Source organism: Strix aluco, chromosome 2, assembly GCF_031877795.1.
Source record: "Strix aluco isolate bStrAlu1 chromosome 2, bStrAlu1.hap1, whole genome shotgun sequence".
In the NCBI taxonomy this organism is placed as follows: domain Eukaryota; kingdom Metazoa; phylum Chordata; class Aves; order Strigiformes; family Strigidae; genus Strix; species Strix aluco.
The window spans coordinates 104486980-104503703 of NC_133932.1; the positions used below are offsets into that span (position 1 = coordinate 104486980).

Below are 16724 nucleotides of genomic sequence, written 5' to 3' on the forward strand. Positions count from 1 at the left end.
TTCTCTCAGGTAATCTGCACTCCATAAACCCAAGGAAGTGTTGGTACAGGAGGGACATGAGATCAATAAGTAGGAGAGCATCAGACAGTATCGATTGCCTCATAAAATCCAGTTGAAATCTGAGATTATTTTTCCAGATGCCAGTTAAAGTCACATCTGTCATTTGTCACCTTATTTATCTCATCAGAATAAAAGAATTGAGTTTATATGTGAATAAAAATCAAATATGTTCCCTTAAGGAGTTTATAAAGGAATTAGCTACACAGGGTGAGATGGAGTAGATAATACCTGTGCCAGCCCTGCTCCATCAGAGCATCAAGAAATGAACAGCATAAATTTCACAGTTTCAGTGTAAAACCTTTCCAAAGTTATCTTAGGAAGGTATATAGTGCTTTACAAATCAAATGTCTTCATTATTAAAATTTTCAATATAAAATTTTATATTCATCTCCCTGGGGCTACTCAGCCATGAAAATGATTACTCTGTAATTCCCAGAATCTTGAACCTATTTAAAATATTGATAGGAATATTAATTAAATCTTCCAAACATTGTGGAAAGAGTAGCCTGCACAAATGAGCCCAAATTCCTGAAAAATACAATAACAATTAATTATGTCAGGACAATCAATTACCATTTATTTCTCAGTCAATAAGAACCATAGCTAATGGCTGACTAAGCTCAATTAAGGTTTGAGGAAGTGGTAGTTTTTAAATAGAAGTTAAATTATTAACCCGTATCATTTGCTAGCAGGATCAACAATAGGTCATGACTAATTTTTTTCAACAAAAATCCCTTCTCAAAATGTATGTATTTTGAAAGCAAGATTCAATGTCCTCTGTTTTCTTAGATGGCCAGTCAATCTGGGATTTTATTAAAGAGTTTTTTTCTAGCTGGATTAAATGGAGAAAAGCCTGGAACACAAACTCTTGTGGTTCTTTTTACATCTGTTAATCTAATACCCAGTTTGAACACTTCTGATATCCAGACTAATCCCTGGGAAAGTGGAAAGAAAAAACATTTTTCCCTAATTTAAAGAGGACTCCTATCCTTACATCAGTAGACCTACTTGTTTTGCAACTGGTGGGAGGTCCTTTGGGTAGGCAGAAGGGGTTTGCCTGGGAGGAAGCACAGCGCTGGAAAGATGTTACACGACATTTTACCAACCTGTTAATGTTCCCATTCTGGCTGCCAGACTCACTTGTTGCTGCTGTCAGGTTCCCACCTCCCACATTAAACAGAGAAAAATGAGAATTTCAGGGCCTGTGCCACGCTAAAATTCTGCTGCACCTTAGTTTTGGGCACTGGGTGATTCTGGCACCTAAAGCATCACTGAGTATAAGGTGTGTATAACAATCCTGTTGCAGTTTCTTGTTAGAGTCCCTTACTATTTCACCAAAGCTTGGTTTGCTTTCAATATTATTTTTTTTTACTTCAGTGGTTCAAGACCTCTGTAATAAGTTGAAGTGTTCTTTTTGCATTGACTCTTTTTACTGGCCTAAACTGGAAGTCATTCTTTTTTAGAGATACACAAATTACAGCTTCTAGCAGGACTTTCCCAGAGGACATGCAATACCTCAGCTAAAATGCAGTTTCTCTTTCTGAATCCTGTCTTTTTCTCTTGTCTTCCCCTTTTGATAGCCAAAAATAAAACTGGAGCAAAAAGCCTGTTGGTAACACCACACTTTGCAGGGCTGCTGCATCTCTTACCTTCCATTCTCCTCTGTCCCTTGGTGTCTTTGAGGGCATCCAGCACCAACACTGATGGTGTCTCTTCCTTCAAGCCCATGATTATAATTTTACAGAGGTGTTGAAGTTTTTTTACTGGATAGAGTATGAGGATGGGGAAATGCATTTCTGAAAACACAGATGATATAGTTTCAGTATACAGATTTAATCTTTAATGGCTGTTGTGGCTGTTGCATTGAAAATAGTCTCCAATGACTCATACTTATGATCATGTCATAGGATACCATGTCAGCTAAACTGTGGTAATTGCATCTGTCACAGCAAGTACGAAGTAATTCAACTACATCACTACGAAAGAAGTTTAAACTAAGGTACATCAAGAGCCTGCGCACAGGAAGTTTTCATTTATCGACTTGCTCCTGTGTCTAAACAATCTGATAAATCACCTCTAATATTTATGGAGTACAGTATTCTGCGATTTCACTGCACCACAGTAAAAAAACCCTGATAATCCCTGAATTCTTCACAGAATAGCATGCTTTATAAAATAGATGCAGAACTTGTGTAAATTGTACTTTTAATCCTCTCTTGCACACTGAAATGGATGGGATTTCTCATTTCCTTTAAGAGCAGGCCACCTAGTGCTTGCAGAGCTTCATCACAATGAGAAACCTACTGCAAACAGCTTGGTTTGCTCCCTCATTTGCACTTCCTATAAACCATGGAGCTGGTCACCTACTTTTCAAGACGTACTATGCTATAGTGCAATTTAAAAGAATATAATTTTTAGGTTATGATTTCACATGCCTGTTCTCTGTCTTGCTCTCTGCTACTTACCTAGCTCCAGCACTGGTTTTTGTCAGACCTCTTTGTCAAACAGCGTAACTCCCTAACATGGTCAAGAAGAGTCAATGACCACAACATGGTAGGGATCTGCTGGGTTAATGAACTAAATCAAGTGATAGAAGGATCTAGCCCTAGGACTGGCCCAAGGAGGAGGTAGTACTGGAAGAAAAGAAGAATGACAAACGGGAAAGAGAGCATGGGAAAGAGAGCACAATCCTCCCCTTTCACCACCAGCAAGCTGGCAGAAACTGCATCCTCAGATTCACCAGAGAAGAACAGAATTAAGGTAGAAACACTGACAACTTCTTCTTCTCCAGAATGACACCAAGGCACTATTAGAGGAAATAAAATGTCCCAGTCCTTTACAAGTGCTATTAAAAAATCATGAGCTAAGTAGTTTCCATATCAGAATGTGACATCTCCAAAGAAAGCCAAAAAGCATAGCTTGGAATGATGTTACTAATTCTGTGGCTGTCTGATTAGACATGTAACAAGTGTCCTGGGAAGATACTTTATCCCAGCATTTTGCTGGAGCTTTCCTTCCTCCTTCCAGTGAGACAGAAGGAGAAAACCCAACCATCTGCTTTCATTAATGATCCCATGGCACTGCTCATAGTGTGTCCAAATTCTGGTGATGGTCAATCCCGTCCGAATTTTGCATTGGATAAGTTGGCTGAATCTCTCAGTGATCTCAAGTGAGAGGTGAGTATGGGGCTTTTTGTGCATATGTAAGAACTGCAAATACTGAGCTATTCAGCTCTGTATATGGTATAGCATAGCTAAATTCAGCCCTGCACGGCTGCCAATGTATTTGGCAATATTCTCTTTTGTTTTGCATGGGTTTAGCCTTTCAGTTAAAGTGAAAAATCAGTAATTTCTCATTCTAATCTGCTTTTAAAGAAGTGCAGAGATTTCACTTCCATTAAAAAAAAAAAAAAAACAACAAAACTAGAGGATCAAATCTGTATCACTAACAAGAACATTTGTAGAAACCCTGTGTCTCAGACTGTAAAACTTGAGAAAATTATTAAATGTCAGAAGTTTAAATTTATGTTTTCTATATTTGGTCTTCATTGGATAATGGGCACCTTCATGTTACACATCTTTTGTTAACTATTGTCACAGATGGAACATGGGCTGGACTGTTGGATCTGGGATAGAAATGCTGAGATTTCTATAGTGGTAGAAAGTTTAAGAGAAGGAGAGGTCTAAACAAGCTTCTTTCAGTCATAAATTTCAGAAAATTACAGAAAGAGTCTGAATATTAAAGCAAGCTTTGCATTCTTCAAGAGCAGTGTGTCAATCTGTATTATATGCTACTGTGTGTGTGCTTTGTGCAGCTGCTTGTCAGGTATTTCAGAGGAGACCTGTTATGTCACACAGACTGAATATTTTGTCACTGGTAAAATAGCACATGTGTAGATGGACAAAAAAAATCTGTAATCATGCTTCTCAGTGCTCTGTCCTGTTGACAGAACTTTACTTTCGACTTAGGATCACCTCACATTAGTTCTGTATCATCCACGGTAAAATGATATTGAAAGAAGAGAGGTGTGTATGATCACACTTCAGATTAATTTCAGAAAGGTTTGGGGTTTTTAAATATATAATGAATATAGTCCAAAAACCAGCAGTCCTTTATGTATACACAGTACATTAGTATTTTCAAATCAGGTTTTTCTTTCTAACAAATCAAGATGTACTTTACAAAGAGCTGTACACCACCACCTCAGGATTGCTCTGGAGATCACTGTGTGGAGAGAACTTATGCAGCGCTTTAGAGTACTGAGGGAGGAGGGTGCAGTGCACGGTAGCTTTAAATTCACTTTCTGCCTTCTCCCAAATGCTTCTGAAGACTGAGGGACCATAATGGACTGTCTATATGGTACTCGCTTCCTCACAGAATCACAGAATCACAGAATCAACTAGGTTGGAAGAGACCTTGAAGATCATCTAGTCCAACCATTAACCTAACACTGCCAGTTCCCATCTACACCATATCTCTCAGCGCTATGTCGACCCTACTCTTAAACACCTCCAGGGATGGGGACTCCACCACCTCCCTGGGCAATCCATTCCTCAGTCCACATGTGAGCAGCACTCCTAGCTCTGACAAGCCTCCTTCACCTGCAGTGTGCATCATCTTTCCTGAACAGAATTTGAAAACACCCACATGAAAAATTAAAGGCCTCAGTGGAACACTTTAATGAATATAAGGTATTTTCTCTAGCACAGTGTGTATTTTTCTCTCACATACACATATATACTGCCCTCAAATATGCCATATAGGTATGCTAAGTTGCAATTTATTTTTTACATTAATTATAAATATTAACTTCAAATTTTAAAATCATATCTTAACTCATCATCTATGAAACTGAAATTAAGTTTACTTAGAAACTCAGCCTTAACATCACCAATATATATCAGGTTTCTTCAGTCTCTTCAAGTGATAATTTACATAGAAAATTATACTCCCCTGGCACACCTGAGATAGAAGGGGACAAAATAAATGCCTTGAATTGAAAAACAAACAAAAAAAAAGGCGGCTATAATCTGTATTCTGGATCCTGGCACATTTCCCGTTTCTCAGGTTTAGGCTCTTCCCCCCATCACATACCAGCTGTCAGGAGTGGACTTGTGTGTTCTAATGCTGTGCCTCATAAAAAACTCTATTTTGTGTGATAAGGAAAATCAGACATTCAAAGCTGCAAAGTTCCAAAGGGTTCCCCCTCCCTGGCTGATGAAGGAGGCAGGAGGAGAAAGCATGCCTTCAGGCAAACCTGCCTTGCCAGAGCCTGAGAAAACTAGGATGGGAATACAAAACATTATGTCCTAACAAAAACCGCATGCAAACTCTTCAGTGATTCTTCTGAAACCCTGAAGTTCTTCCCCACACAAACCATTCATAACAATCAGCTTTCAAACATACAAAAATGCTTTTGCTGCCTTGAAAAATCAACATCATTTTGCTGATGAATAAACTAAATCAGATTAATATAACTTTGTTTTCTGATACAAAAATGGTAAAGTTAGGCTTGTAGGGGAAATGAAATCCATTTCCATTTTTCTCCTTTGGTATGATGTGTTTTAGAGGGTATATTACTAAAGAGTCCATCATAAGTACATTATTGTAACTTACCCTTCAGTGACTTTTATTATACTATTAACTTCAGCTCATAAAGGATCAGATGGTTCTATACTTATGACTGTCGTAGGCTTTTTAGCATAAAGAAATATGAGTATTATAGAGGCTTCAGCCACTAATTTCTTCCCTGTACCCCATCTTCACTGCCCCTAAAGAATAGCAAATCACAGTTGGTCAATCCTTACTTAACTTTTAGTAGCAGGAAAACACTTAGGAAACCTTTTGACTGCAATCTCTCAAGATAACTATCTTGCAGGGACAGGCCTCAACATTTCCATGTATTCAGAGCTGATGAAATTAAATGCTGCTGGTAATTCTCCAAACGTTTTGGCAGATAAGGAAAAAAATCATTTAATACATTTACAATACAGCTTTCAGGATCAAATTCTGACTTATCTATAGCACATGCAGCTTTATTACACAGCATGTGACCTGGGCAATTATCTGAAAGTAAATATTAATTCTCATTTTCCATTCATTTACAGATAAAACAGTGTCTTATCATTTGTAAATGATGACACATTGTTAAAGTTCAAACAATTTGATTTTAATATACTTTATTACATTTTCAAATATTCCTAATGCAGTTTTTTGCAACTGAGCAAGCAGAAAATGGATTATTCCCCTTTCCACCAATGAAAAATGTTCGGTTTTTATTTATATATATTTCCACAGCTTTAAAGCATCAGTAACCACAAAGAAGAGACTTTCCTTTGAACAGACTTAAAAATTATTTTTCTTAATTAAAAGAATAACTAATACACCATTGGTACATACTCTAGAGTACCCAGTAATGCATGTTCTTACCCAGATGTATAATTTCAAGCTATGTTTGACTCTTGAAAAACTCAAATTTACCGTCACAATCAAGCGAGCTATAACTATTGATAATACTGTGTAATGTTTTTGTTGCTCTGCAACAGGTACTGTATTTTCTGTACGTCACATTTTTGCAACAAAGAAATACAAAGACTTGTTCTTAGAAGCTATGATCTGTTCCATTCACGTGCTGTCTTACTGGTCAAAGTGAAATCAGGGAGCTGCTTCTTCCAGAAAGTGCCAGGCTTGCTTTTTTCCAAGCTGCACCTTGACTTGATGACAGAATATTATAGACATTACTGTGATCATCATTCACATATCTCTAGATGCAGAATTTTTTTAAATCATTCTTATTTAGACTCAGGTGTAGTTTATTGTTACCCTGCCCATTCCATTACTGACTCAAGAGCCTCCAGATGCTGTAACCCATACATCAGGAGTACAGCGGGTAATCTTCACTCCCTATACTTTAGTTAAACTAGATATATTCTGGAAATACATTTCAGACATTGTTTACATTTCTGCTCTGATCAGCTTCAGTGACAGTTGAAAAATTTAACGTATTTGGTTCTCAATAGGCCATGTAAATGTAACATTTTTGAGCTGAGAAATTTTCCTGGAAAAATTTGGTTGGGAAAATGAAATAGCTTTCAGCAATGGTAGCTCAGAAACAGCTACTCAGAAATCTTACAGCATTAGGGAAGATGTCACAGTATTTCTTTCAGGCATTTCTATTCTTTGTCTCATTCTGGCCAAGATTTTCCATCTTCAAACAGTGATTCGTGAAGAGGTCCTTGGAAAGGAGTGTTACAGTGTCCATTTTTCACAATGGCTGCCCCCCAGGGTAGTAATTCCCTCTCTCTGACATAAGGCTTTTTGGGATTCTTTGTGGCACAACGAGCTTTTATACAACCACGTGGGTGGAGGAGTGAGACACTCCCTAGTTTGTCTTAGGCTACTGATGCCTTGTCACTCCTAGTTTCTTATTTTTTTGAGAGAACTGAAAATGAAGTTTGGGAGAAGCTATTAATAGTCCTATTATTGCTGAAAAGGTGTCACCAAGTAGTATAAGGATTTGGAAGTTCCCTTCAATATTTTGATGGAAAGACAATAACACTTTAATGAAAATGCGCTCATGTTTAAAGACCACTTCTTTCATATACTGAATCAGAGAGGAAATTAAATAATCTCTGAGTATGTGGTAACACTAAGGAAATTAAGAACGAGAGAGACTTAAATGACACATGACAGCAGTTACTATGTGTGGAATATAAAACCAGGCAATCCAAATGGACATATTGATTGAGACTGACTTAAACCTTAAACATATGCTCAAGTTACTGCATCTGAGACGGAAAACACATTTTAAGATATGTTGCAGCAGTGCACAGCAAACTATATAACAAATCCACCAGGAATGAAGAAAAAAGCACACCATGAACAGCACATTAGACTGTTTTCATTGTGGGAAAAGACTCACAATGCAAATAATTTCCAGTTCAAGAATAAACTCTGTAAAAACAGCAATAAACTAGGCTGTGCACAGGAAATATAAAGGTCAATGAAAAGCAAAGCAACTGCCATAAAATTCATTTTGAATCCAGACAGTAAGAGGACGCGATTCACCAAGACTGCTGTAGTATCTCTGCAGCAGTTGAATTTGAGACAGAAAGTAAGAGTCGAGTTTATTTACACATGGAAGAACAGGATTTGAAATGTAGCTCCATAAAGCATCTGTTGTTCCTCCGATTTCACAGCAGGAGTATTAGAGACTACTTAAATAGATGGAATTGCAGAAAATTTAATTACCACTAAACATTTACGAGGGAATTCATTGTTCCCTGGAGTTACCACAGTTGAAGTAATGAGGGTATATGACATCTCTGGGCTTTAAAGAGGAAGTATACGCAGCAACTGGTTGGAAACAAATGAGAGAAGTGTAGAGAGTGTACAGTATCTGCAGCTATAACAAATTATGAGATTTATCCTCCAACAGAAAGTATCCAAACATTTGAAAAAAGCAGCTGATACCTTTTATGATGATATCATAACCGTAAACTGCAGGAAGAAAAATATGTAATGTTTTTACAAAGTTGTCTGATACCTTTTCAAAAAATACACCAAAAGGGAAAAATAACTGGAACATTGCAAGAATTCCATAATAATGTTCAAGGTTACATTCAGCAAACTTAGCACTTGAGCAGGACTAGTTCTGACAATGAAGGGGGCTCTCCGTATCAGTGTTGACCTCAACACTACCAATTACCCACTAAAGATCAGTATCTTTTATCTAGTTCAGAAGATATATTTGCCTCATTATTGCATTTTTGGCAAGTTCATCCTAACTTAAATTCATCCACAAATATGGGCTGAAGACGATGAGACAGTGTGTTATCTGACAACAGATATAAAAGTTTATTTCAATCTAATAGTGCATTGTCTGCAGTAACTGTACCTTCTGGTTAGCAGGCACACACAAGCAGATACCATTAGGTATTGCTGGCATGCTACGTTATTTGAATAACAATAATCACAAAACTAGCAATGAAGAACATCCTGAAAACTCCCACATGGGCTTGGGTATCATCACTGATCCTTAAGGAAACATTCACTGATTTAATCTGCTTGTTCTAGCAATAAATGTGTGCATAAATCACAAAGCAAAAGCTGAAGAAATCCATAAGAAACCCGAAGTGCAGTACAGTCACATTCTTTTCTGATAGCAGTCAGTTACTGAGAGGGTGTTTCACCATTTTCTAATTGAACAGATTGGCACCGGAAATGCTGCCTTGTCCTGGTTCCATCAAAACTTTCTACAGAAGCTTAAGCTATGATCTGGCTGTGGCTGTTGGTCAGAAATCCAATCAAGCTGGCTGCTTACTGTGGATCAGCTGACTGGCTATCTAGCTCCCTGGCAATATGCCGACTGCTCAGTTGGTTTCTTGGCTCCCCAGGCTTGTCAGCTGGCAAAGAAATAGATTGTTCCATTTTTGCCAGAAAGGCTGCAGAGCCAACACGTTTTGTTCCAGCACTCAATGAAACAAAATATTGACAAGCTGGAATTTCCTGTAGAATAAAAATTTTGCTTCCCTGCCAGCTCCAGTTATTATTGTACACTCTTGTGTAACACAGTGACGGTGTTATCGCATCCTCTAAGTAAACACAATGTGCAGAAAGGATGTGAATCCAGAGAGCCTTCCAAGCCTCTGGATAAGAATCTCGTAGCATCTGAAACCGTATCTATGCAGTCAGTACAATGCATCTTTTGATAAGGTTAGTTTGTGACGCTTTCCATTTTGCCATAAAAGGCCTAAAGTTGGCTCTGAGAACTCGTTTGTCAGCAGGACATAACTGGCCAACTGAGGGATGATTTCAGTATATAGCCTGTGGTACGCCCTTTATACATATTGTTTTGGAAGATGACTTACATAGGTTACAGATCAAACTCCAAGGAAAGAAAAACCAGTAACAGCTGCAACATAGTTACATACATAAAGATTATTAGGTTTTCACTGTTGAAAAAAAGGAGTTAAAATATCCACGAACACTCAAATAAAAATGACTTCTCAAAACATGTCAGTGGAAACAACAGATTGGGAAACATTCAGAGAAAAGAAACCAGAAAATGTCATTGCATTATACCATAATGCCACAAACTGAACCCTTTGTCAGAGACAAATGCTGTGGTCCAACCCAGGTCAAAGATTTATGACAGGATGACTAATGAAATTATGCACTCAAACGAAGAGTTCCAGTTTTGTAGCTGATGCGTGTGTCAAAAGTGTTTTCAAGGAGACGCTGAGAAGGATCTAAATGGCAAAGCAAGTCAACACATGGGTATGCACTCGGTGGCAGAACAAGCCCATTTAAGCTGTTTCCGTTCTTGGTTGTCTCTGTGCTATCCTCAGTGCCACGCTGACACATTTATTATGTTGGTGAACTGGATCAGCAAAAAGGAAGAAAAGCAGGTTGTTTTCTGGTCTTCTCAGTCCAATCTCATTAACTGCCTCATTTCACAAATGTTCATGCTGGCACAGTCCAGAAGCAGTGCAGACGTAGAAGCAGGTAGTTGGGCTGGGGAGCAGAAGGGTATGTTAGAAACAGATAAGTCACTAGAAGTCATTTATGAAATTACTACATTATGAGCTTTAGATTTTTTTTTTTTGGGGGGGGGGGGGGGGGAATAGTATCAAGCATGGCAGATCCTTCCCAGCTTGCTGTGAGGGGATCAATGGAAAGGCTTCCCCAGGTTTTGAGAAAAGAAGAGTATACTATGCCTCCTGTTAAGGGTAGGAATACAAAGACTATAAATTACCTACTATTGAGAAGGCAATCTGTATTATTATAAATTACATCAGTGTAGTTTATTGGATGTAAATTAAAGACTTGCCTGAACTTAATAAAGCTTTAGTTATAGACGGACATTTTTCAGAGGTAGTATAATAAAGAAAAAAAACCCACTGACACAATCATGCAGTGGTGTAGTTTTCATGTACAGAGGAAAAAATTCTAAAGGCCTAGTAAGAAAATTGATGGAAAACGGCCATAAAGGCACAGACTAGTTCTTCAACACCTTTTATAGAACTGGCATTCAATACCTTAGAGAGATGACATACAAGTCAGTCTGAGATAATCTCTCAACAACTTGCTCCAAGCCAGTGATCCTGAAAATATCAAGCTTAAAAGACAGGTGCAGGCAGTGACTCAGGATAGTTCCAGGGACATGACAGTATTTCTGACAAAAAGATTCCCAAGATGCCTATTTTTGATACTGAAAGAGCAGGCAGAAAACACTCCAGGCGCATGACTCCATCCAGCCAGTTTTGCCCGATGCTGGCTCCCCTCACCGGGCCTGATCCTGACCCCCACACATGGACTGACATCCCAGCTTGGCCTTGACCCATCCCTGTCCCCACGGACGTGCCCGATGCCCTGGGCTGGGGCCATCCCCGGATTGCCCTGCTCCCTGGCTGGAGGTAGTGGGACAGGCTTTGACTGGCCAGGCCCTGCCCTGAAAAATGTAAAACTGAACAGGACACAAAATACTAGAGCCCAGAAACCGATACTCTATTTCTTCATAACTAATATAAATTTTAAGAAGTGTTGGCTGACCAGCCAAGTTTCCCGTGCTTTTACATAGGCAGTATTTAAATAAATTGTAAATAAAAAAATAAATCACTATTGCAAAGCTCTCGCCATTTGTATTATTGTATAAAAAAACCCATCTTTTCTGACAAACAATGGCATGCTGTGGGTTATGTTTCATAGTTTCCTGATGAGGGTAAATCTTGATTTTTTTCAAGGTTTTGGCAGGGAGCCATAGGAACTCATTATTCTGAATAGTCTAAGGGGAATTATGAAACAAAGGGAATAAAAGGCTTGAATTTATTTTTAAAGCATGCTTTCTCGTGTTTACATTGCTTCCAGATCTATTTTGTTTTAGAAATTTTTACTTACTGTAAGTCTTGATACATGAAAAACAACAAAACCCTCTTACAGAATTTTTAGTTATCACTAAAACTGAAAAGTGTTTTGAATGGAGTTAGTAAAAAAGAGCTATGTTGTCAGTTAACCGAAGATGTGTGAACTGTTAAAATGCCTTTACTCAAATGACAATGTTTTTCCAAGCTAGGCTGGTCTCAACGGGCATTGAAATGGCTAACTTGAGTTAAATTTGATTCTATTATTCATTTACTTTCTCCCCATCCCATAGGGACCTGCAGTCCCTGGGAACATGAGAAACCTTTTATTTGTCTCACTTAGCTAACATGGTGACATACTTTAGAACCAGTAATCCTTTGTTTCTTATCTACCTAGTCTGTGCATGGTTTGTGGGCTCTGCTGCGAAGCTTCTTAGTTTTTAGGGTTAATGAAAATGTAGTTTATCTACCTGTTGACAAAATGACTAAGTGAATACACATCCATCCCCTGACTTCTAAAGTGTCTAAAATGATTACACAGCCCAGAAACAGCCTATGATTAAGGACTAAACAGAAATAAAAGCCACAGCTCAAGTAAAAACAGAAGCTAAGCAGAAGCAGCAATTATCCAGAAAAATAATGGAGATCCAGGAGCAAAAATTCTCATATCCTTTTTATAGGGCTCAGGTGGTACCCAGAAGAGAAATGCAACTTATAAGGGGGTCAGGGTCATCTCCCTCTGTTTGTCTGTCTTTCTCTCTTTAAAGTGGGGCAGGTTGGACTTTGAAATCCCCCAGTACTGGAAAAGCTACCAGGCTAGCATCTTCTAATGATTTTTTTTTCTTTTTTCCTTCCCTACCTCCTCCCTCAGTATACAAAGTTTTAAATTCTTGCTGAATTCAGCTTTGGGAGCTCTTTCTTTTCTGTCTTCCAGAAGCTGTTGCAACCACATGCTGCCTTGTCTGCGCCTTGTCTGTTGTTGGGTTAGCGTCTGAAAGAGCTGCTGCTGAAATGGAGTCATGTTGGGAAGCTACCAGAGGTTAGATTCCATGCAAAGGGAAAGAAATTCCAAGCCCCAACTGCGCATACACTTAAATATACATCTCCATCGTAACTCACGATGATTTGAAAATCAATTGTGTATTTGCTGTGGTAAATAGCACACCTGATGTACAGCAGAATCTGGCAACATTGAGTTTAAAAAGAAGTGGTAAGGGAGGAAGGGTGTAGGAGTTTTAGACAGGGTTTGACAATCTTGTCTGCGCCTCGTCTGACTAAAACCAGACTCCAGCCTCTAACCCACCTACCCTGCTGAGCCAGCCCGTCAGCTGGAAAGCAACCCTAGCATCAAAGGCCTTCACCGGCAACCAAAGTCCAGGCTGACTAGGCAGGAACGGCCCACCGCGCGGGCACGCCCCCTCCCCAAGGCTTTGCAAAAGGCCCCAACTACCGTGCCAGGCACGGAGAGGAGCGCCACGCTCCGCACCGCACCACGCATCTGCCGCGGAGCAGACCCTGACCGCTCGTTACCGTGCCGGCCCGCACCGCTGCTGCGGACGGGACCGAGCAGGAGCGGCTGCAGCGGCTCCGCGGCGGGTGTGCCGCGGGGCGGAGGCGCCCCCACGCAGCCCACGCCCCGCTCTGTGAGGGCGCCCGGGGAGACCCCGCGGGGCGGGGCAAGCCCGGCAGGGACACGCGGGGTGCCCGCTCACGGCCAGGCAGGCGCCACCCGGGCCTTGTCCCCGTGAGGGGAGGGGGCGCGCTGGCCAGCCGCCAGGCCCCGCCGACCCAACCACGGCCAGAAAGGCCCAAGCGGCGCGCGCCACCCCCGCACCGCGCGCGAACCCAGACGAGGGCAGTTCGCAGCGACCCCGCCCCTTCCGGGGCGGCCGCCGCGTGACTCTCCTCCCGGCCTCTGGGGGCGCGCGAGGCCGCGTAGGGCTGGCGGGAAGTGTCGCGAGAGAGGTGGCGCGCGCCGGGGGCGGGGCGGGCCAGGGCCGCTGCGCCGCGGCGGTGACGGGGGCAGCGGGACCGCGGCCGGGCGGGTGCGCGCTCGCTCCCTCCTTCCCTCGCTGCGTTGCTTTTGGCGGTGAAATGGCTGCGGGTGCCGGGTGCTGAGGAGTCAGCCAGGTACGGGGTGCCCGCTCTTCCTTCCCCCCCCGCCCCCAACCATCCCCCCGCCCAGCGCTGAGGGCGGGCCGTAGCCTCCCGGCCTGTCAGGCGGGGCTGGCTCCCACAGGTGGCCCGCTCCCGGCGGGCGGAGGAGGGGCAGAGCATCCCCCCGCCGCCCGTCCCCGTGGGGAGGCGGCGCTGCTGGCGGCACCCCGGCGTGGCCTGGGGCAGCGCACCGCCCCACGGGCCCTGCGGGGCCTCCGCGGCGGCGCGCACACACCTGAGGAAAGGGGCGCGGGTCGGGGCCGGGGCCGCGCTGCGCGGGAGGCCCTTGTACCGCAGCACGGAGGGGGGACAAAAGGCGGGCAGCGCAGCGCTTTGGGCCCGAGACCCGCGGGGCGGGGGGGAGGCCAGCGCTCGCAGCATCCCTTCGTCTTCCCCGGAGAGCCCCTCGGTAGGCGCGGCGGCCTGCGCCGAAGGCCTGCCGGTGGAACGCCTCGGCTGGGGCTGTCGGGGGTCTCGGGTGGCGAGTGACTCGTGCCTCTGTTGTGGTTGATGCACGGAGGCTAAATACGTTCGCGTTGCCTCCTGCGTTGGTTGCCTTGTGGTTGATCCACACGGGTTAAATAAGTTCACCCCGTTCTCAACATTTCGGTGTTTAAAAATGTCTCCTCCCCCTCCCTCCCCACCTTCTCCCAGTTCCTTTCCTCCCTGAAGAGAGTAGGAACGAGTATTGCTCGTTTACTTTCTTGGCTCTTCCGAGGGGCTTTATTGCTACCTGAAAGGGGGTTGCAGAGACATGAGGATGAGTCTCTATAACGAAATAACAAGTGATAGGACAATGGGTAATGGCCTTAACCTGCACCAGAGGAGATTTAGACTGGATATTAGGAAGTATTTTTTCATAGAACGGGTTGTTAGGTGTTGGAATGGGCTGCCCAGGGAGGTGGTGGAGTCCCCATCCCTGGAGGTGTTTAAGAGTAGGGTCAACATAGTGCTTAGGGATATGGTGTAGTTGGGAATGGTCAGTGTTAGGTTAATGGTTGGACTAGGTGATCTTCAAGGTCTTTTCCAACCTAGATGATTCTATGATTATGACTGAAGTACCTTTCTCTGTTTTTCCCCCATATCCAGAGGGGCGGGGAGAGTTATGGACTGTAGATCTGGTATTACAGCCTTCTTATGGAACCCCTGAGATATTACCAGAGTGAGATGGGGAGAAAAAGAAGTTCTGTTGTATCTGGGAAAGATCAGTGGTACTAAAATCAATGGTAACACAATACACTTTATCCCTGTACCACTTAGGAAGAGTCTTACATTGCTTCGTATTTGCAAGGTTATCGTACAGTTAGCCTTTAATAATAGATACTGTCAATATAATTAATTTTAGAAATTGTTTTTAAATAACGTTGGGGCCATTTGTCCAAGGGAATTTCTTAGTCTTCAGGTAAGGTGATTTTTTTGAGGCATGGTAATTGAATGATGCCATCTTGGTTGATGCGTTGTAATTTCTTATCCTTCAGGAATTCTTTAAAACCTGTTGGCAGCTGAAGAAGTATAGTTGTGGAAAGTCTTATTCAGTATGGAAAAATAATAAAATAGATTAGATTATTCCCTCTTTCTGTTGATCATTTTGTATGATACAATCTAAAAAATAACCAAACAAAAAGTCAAAAAGTACCTCCTAAACAAGGTATTCTCTGGTGAAGTTTTCTCTAGGGGGAAATAGGATCACTTGAGAAAATGCTACTGCTTAGAAAATATTACCCCCCACACCTCAATTGTTTAGTTGTGTTACGTACAAAATACAGAACAGAAGTACAGAAACTTAAAGGTTAATTGCGCAAACCATAAAATCTAGACTAATGGATATTTCTGGTACATCGAGTAATATTTTTCTTCCCAGCACATATTTGAGAATCCAGACCCAGGAGTGGGGGAAAGGTGGGAGTGATGATTTTTAGTGATGATCTAGGCAGAGAAAATGAAGTATTGTTTTGAAATTGGTGAAGCTTGGTATTCATGTCATGTTCTGTGTGACAAAAGCACAACGTAAAACAATTGGAACCAAACAAGAAAAAGAAGATCCAGCCTTTCATAACTGTCATTAATGCTGACCAACAATGTGTATTCCACACACATCCCTACCCTCCACCCTGCCTTTTCTTAGTGTGGATGCGGCTGTGGTCAAAACAGCTTGTCATTTTATAAATGGGCTTTTTCAAAACTGCCAACCGAATTAGTGAAAGTGATAAATCGTTAGAAATGAGAAATAGAGAAGGATCATTTGGACAGTTCTGCCTGCTTGTTTAATTGGTTTTCAATAGCAATTGTTTTGCTAATGTTATAAAAGAGTGCATATTGTTGTTTTTAAGGTATTTTTAAATTTCATATTTGGAATGAATCTTTTAAAACTCAATATTTGATTAAACCTGGCTTTTGCAAATCATCAGCAAAGTTCTTTCGGTTGCTTCAGGTTGAAAGCGAAAAAAAAAGCACCTTTTCTTTAAAAGAAAGATGTCTTTTTTTTTTTTTAAACAAAAATACTTTTTTGAAACAATCCTAGATATACTGTTGACATTGTCTAGAATCTTTTGTTGGAAATACAGTTTCATAAGAACATACTATATATATAGTCCAAATTTATTGACTATACAGTTCAAATTCCTCATGTCCTTGTATGCCTTTAAC

General features: G+C 41.5%; 1 protein-coding gene across 13 annotated transcripts in view; it reads left to right on the forward strand.

Annotated features, from left to right (window-relative positions):
* The first annotated feature begins 13922 nt into the window (after nt 1-13922).
* The window catches only part of AKAP11 (A-kinase anchoring protein 11), a 45331-nt gene continuing 42529 nt past the window's right edge, over nt 13923-16724 (forward strand). For all 13 annotated transcript variants that reach the window (XM_074815608.1, XM_074815617.1, XM_074815623.1 and 10 more), the window contains exon 1: nt 13923-14051. The gene's annotated coding sequence lies outside the window, so the exon portion shown is untranslated. The remainder of the gene's footprint in view (nt 14052-16724) is intronic.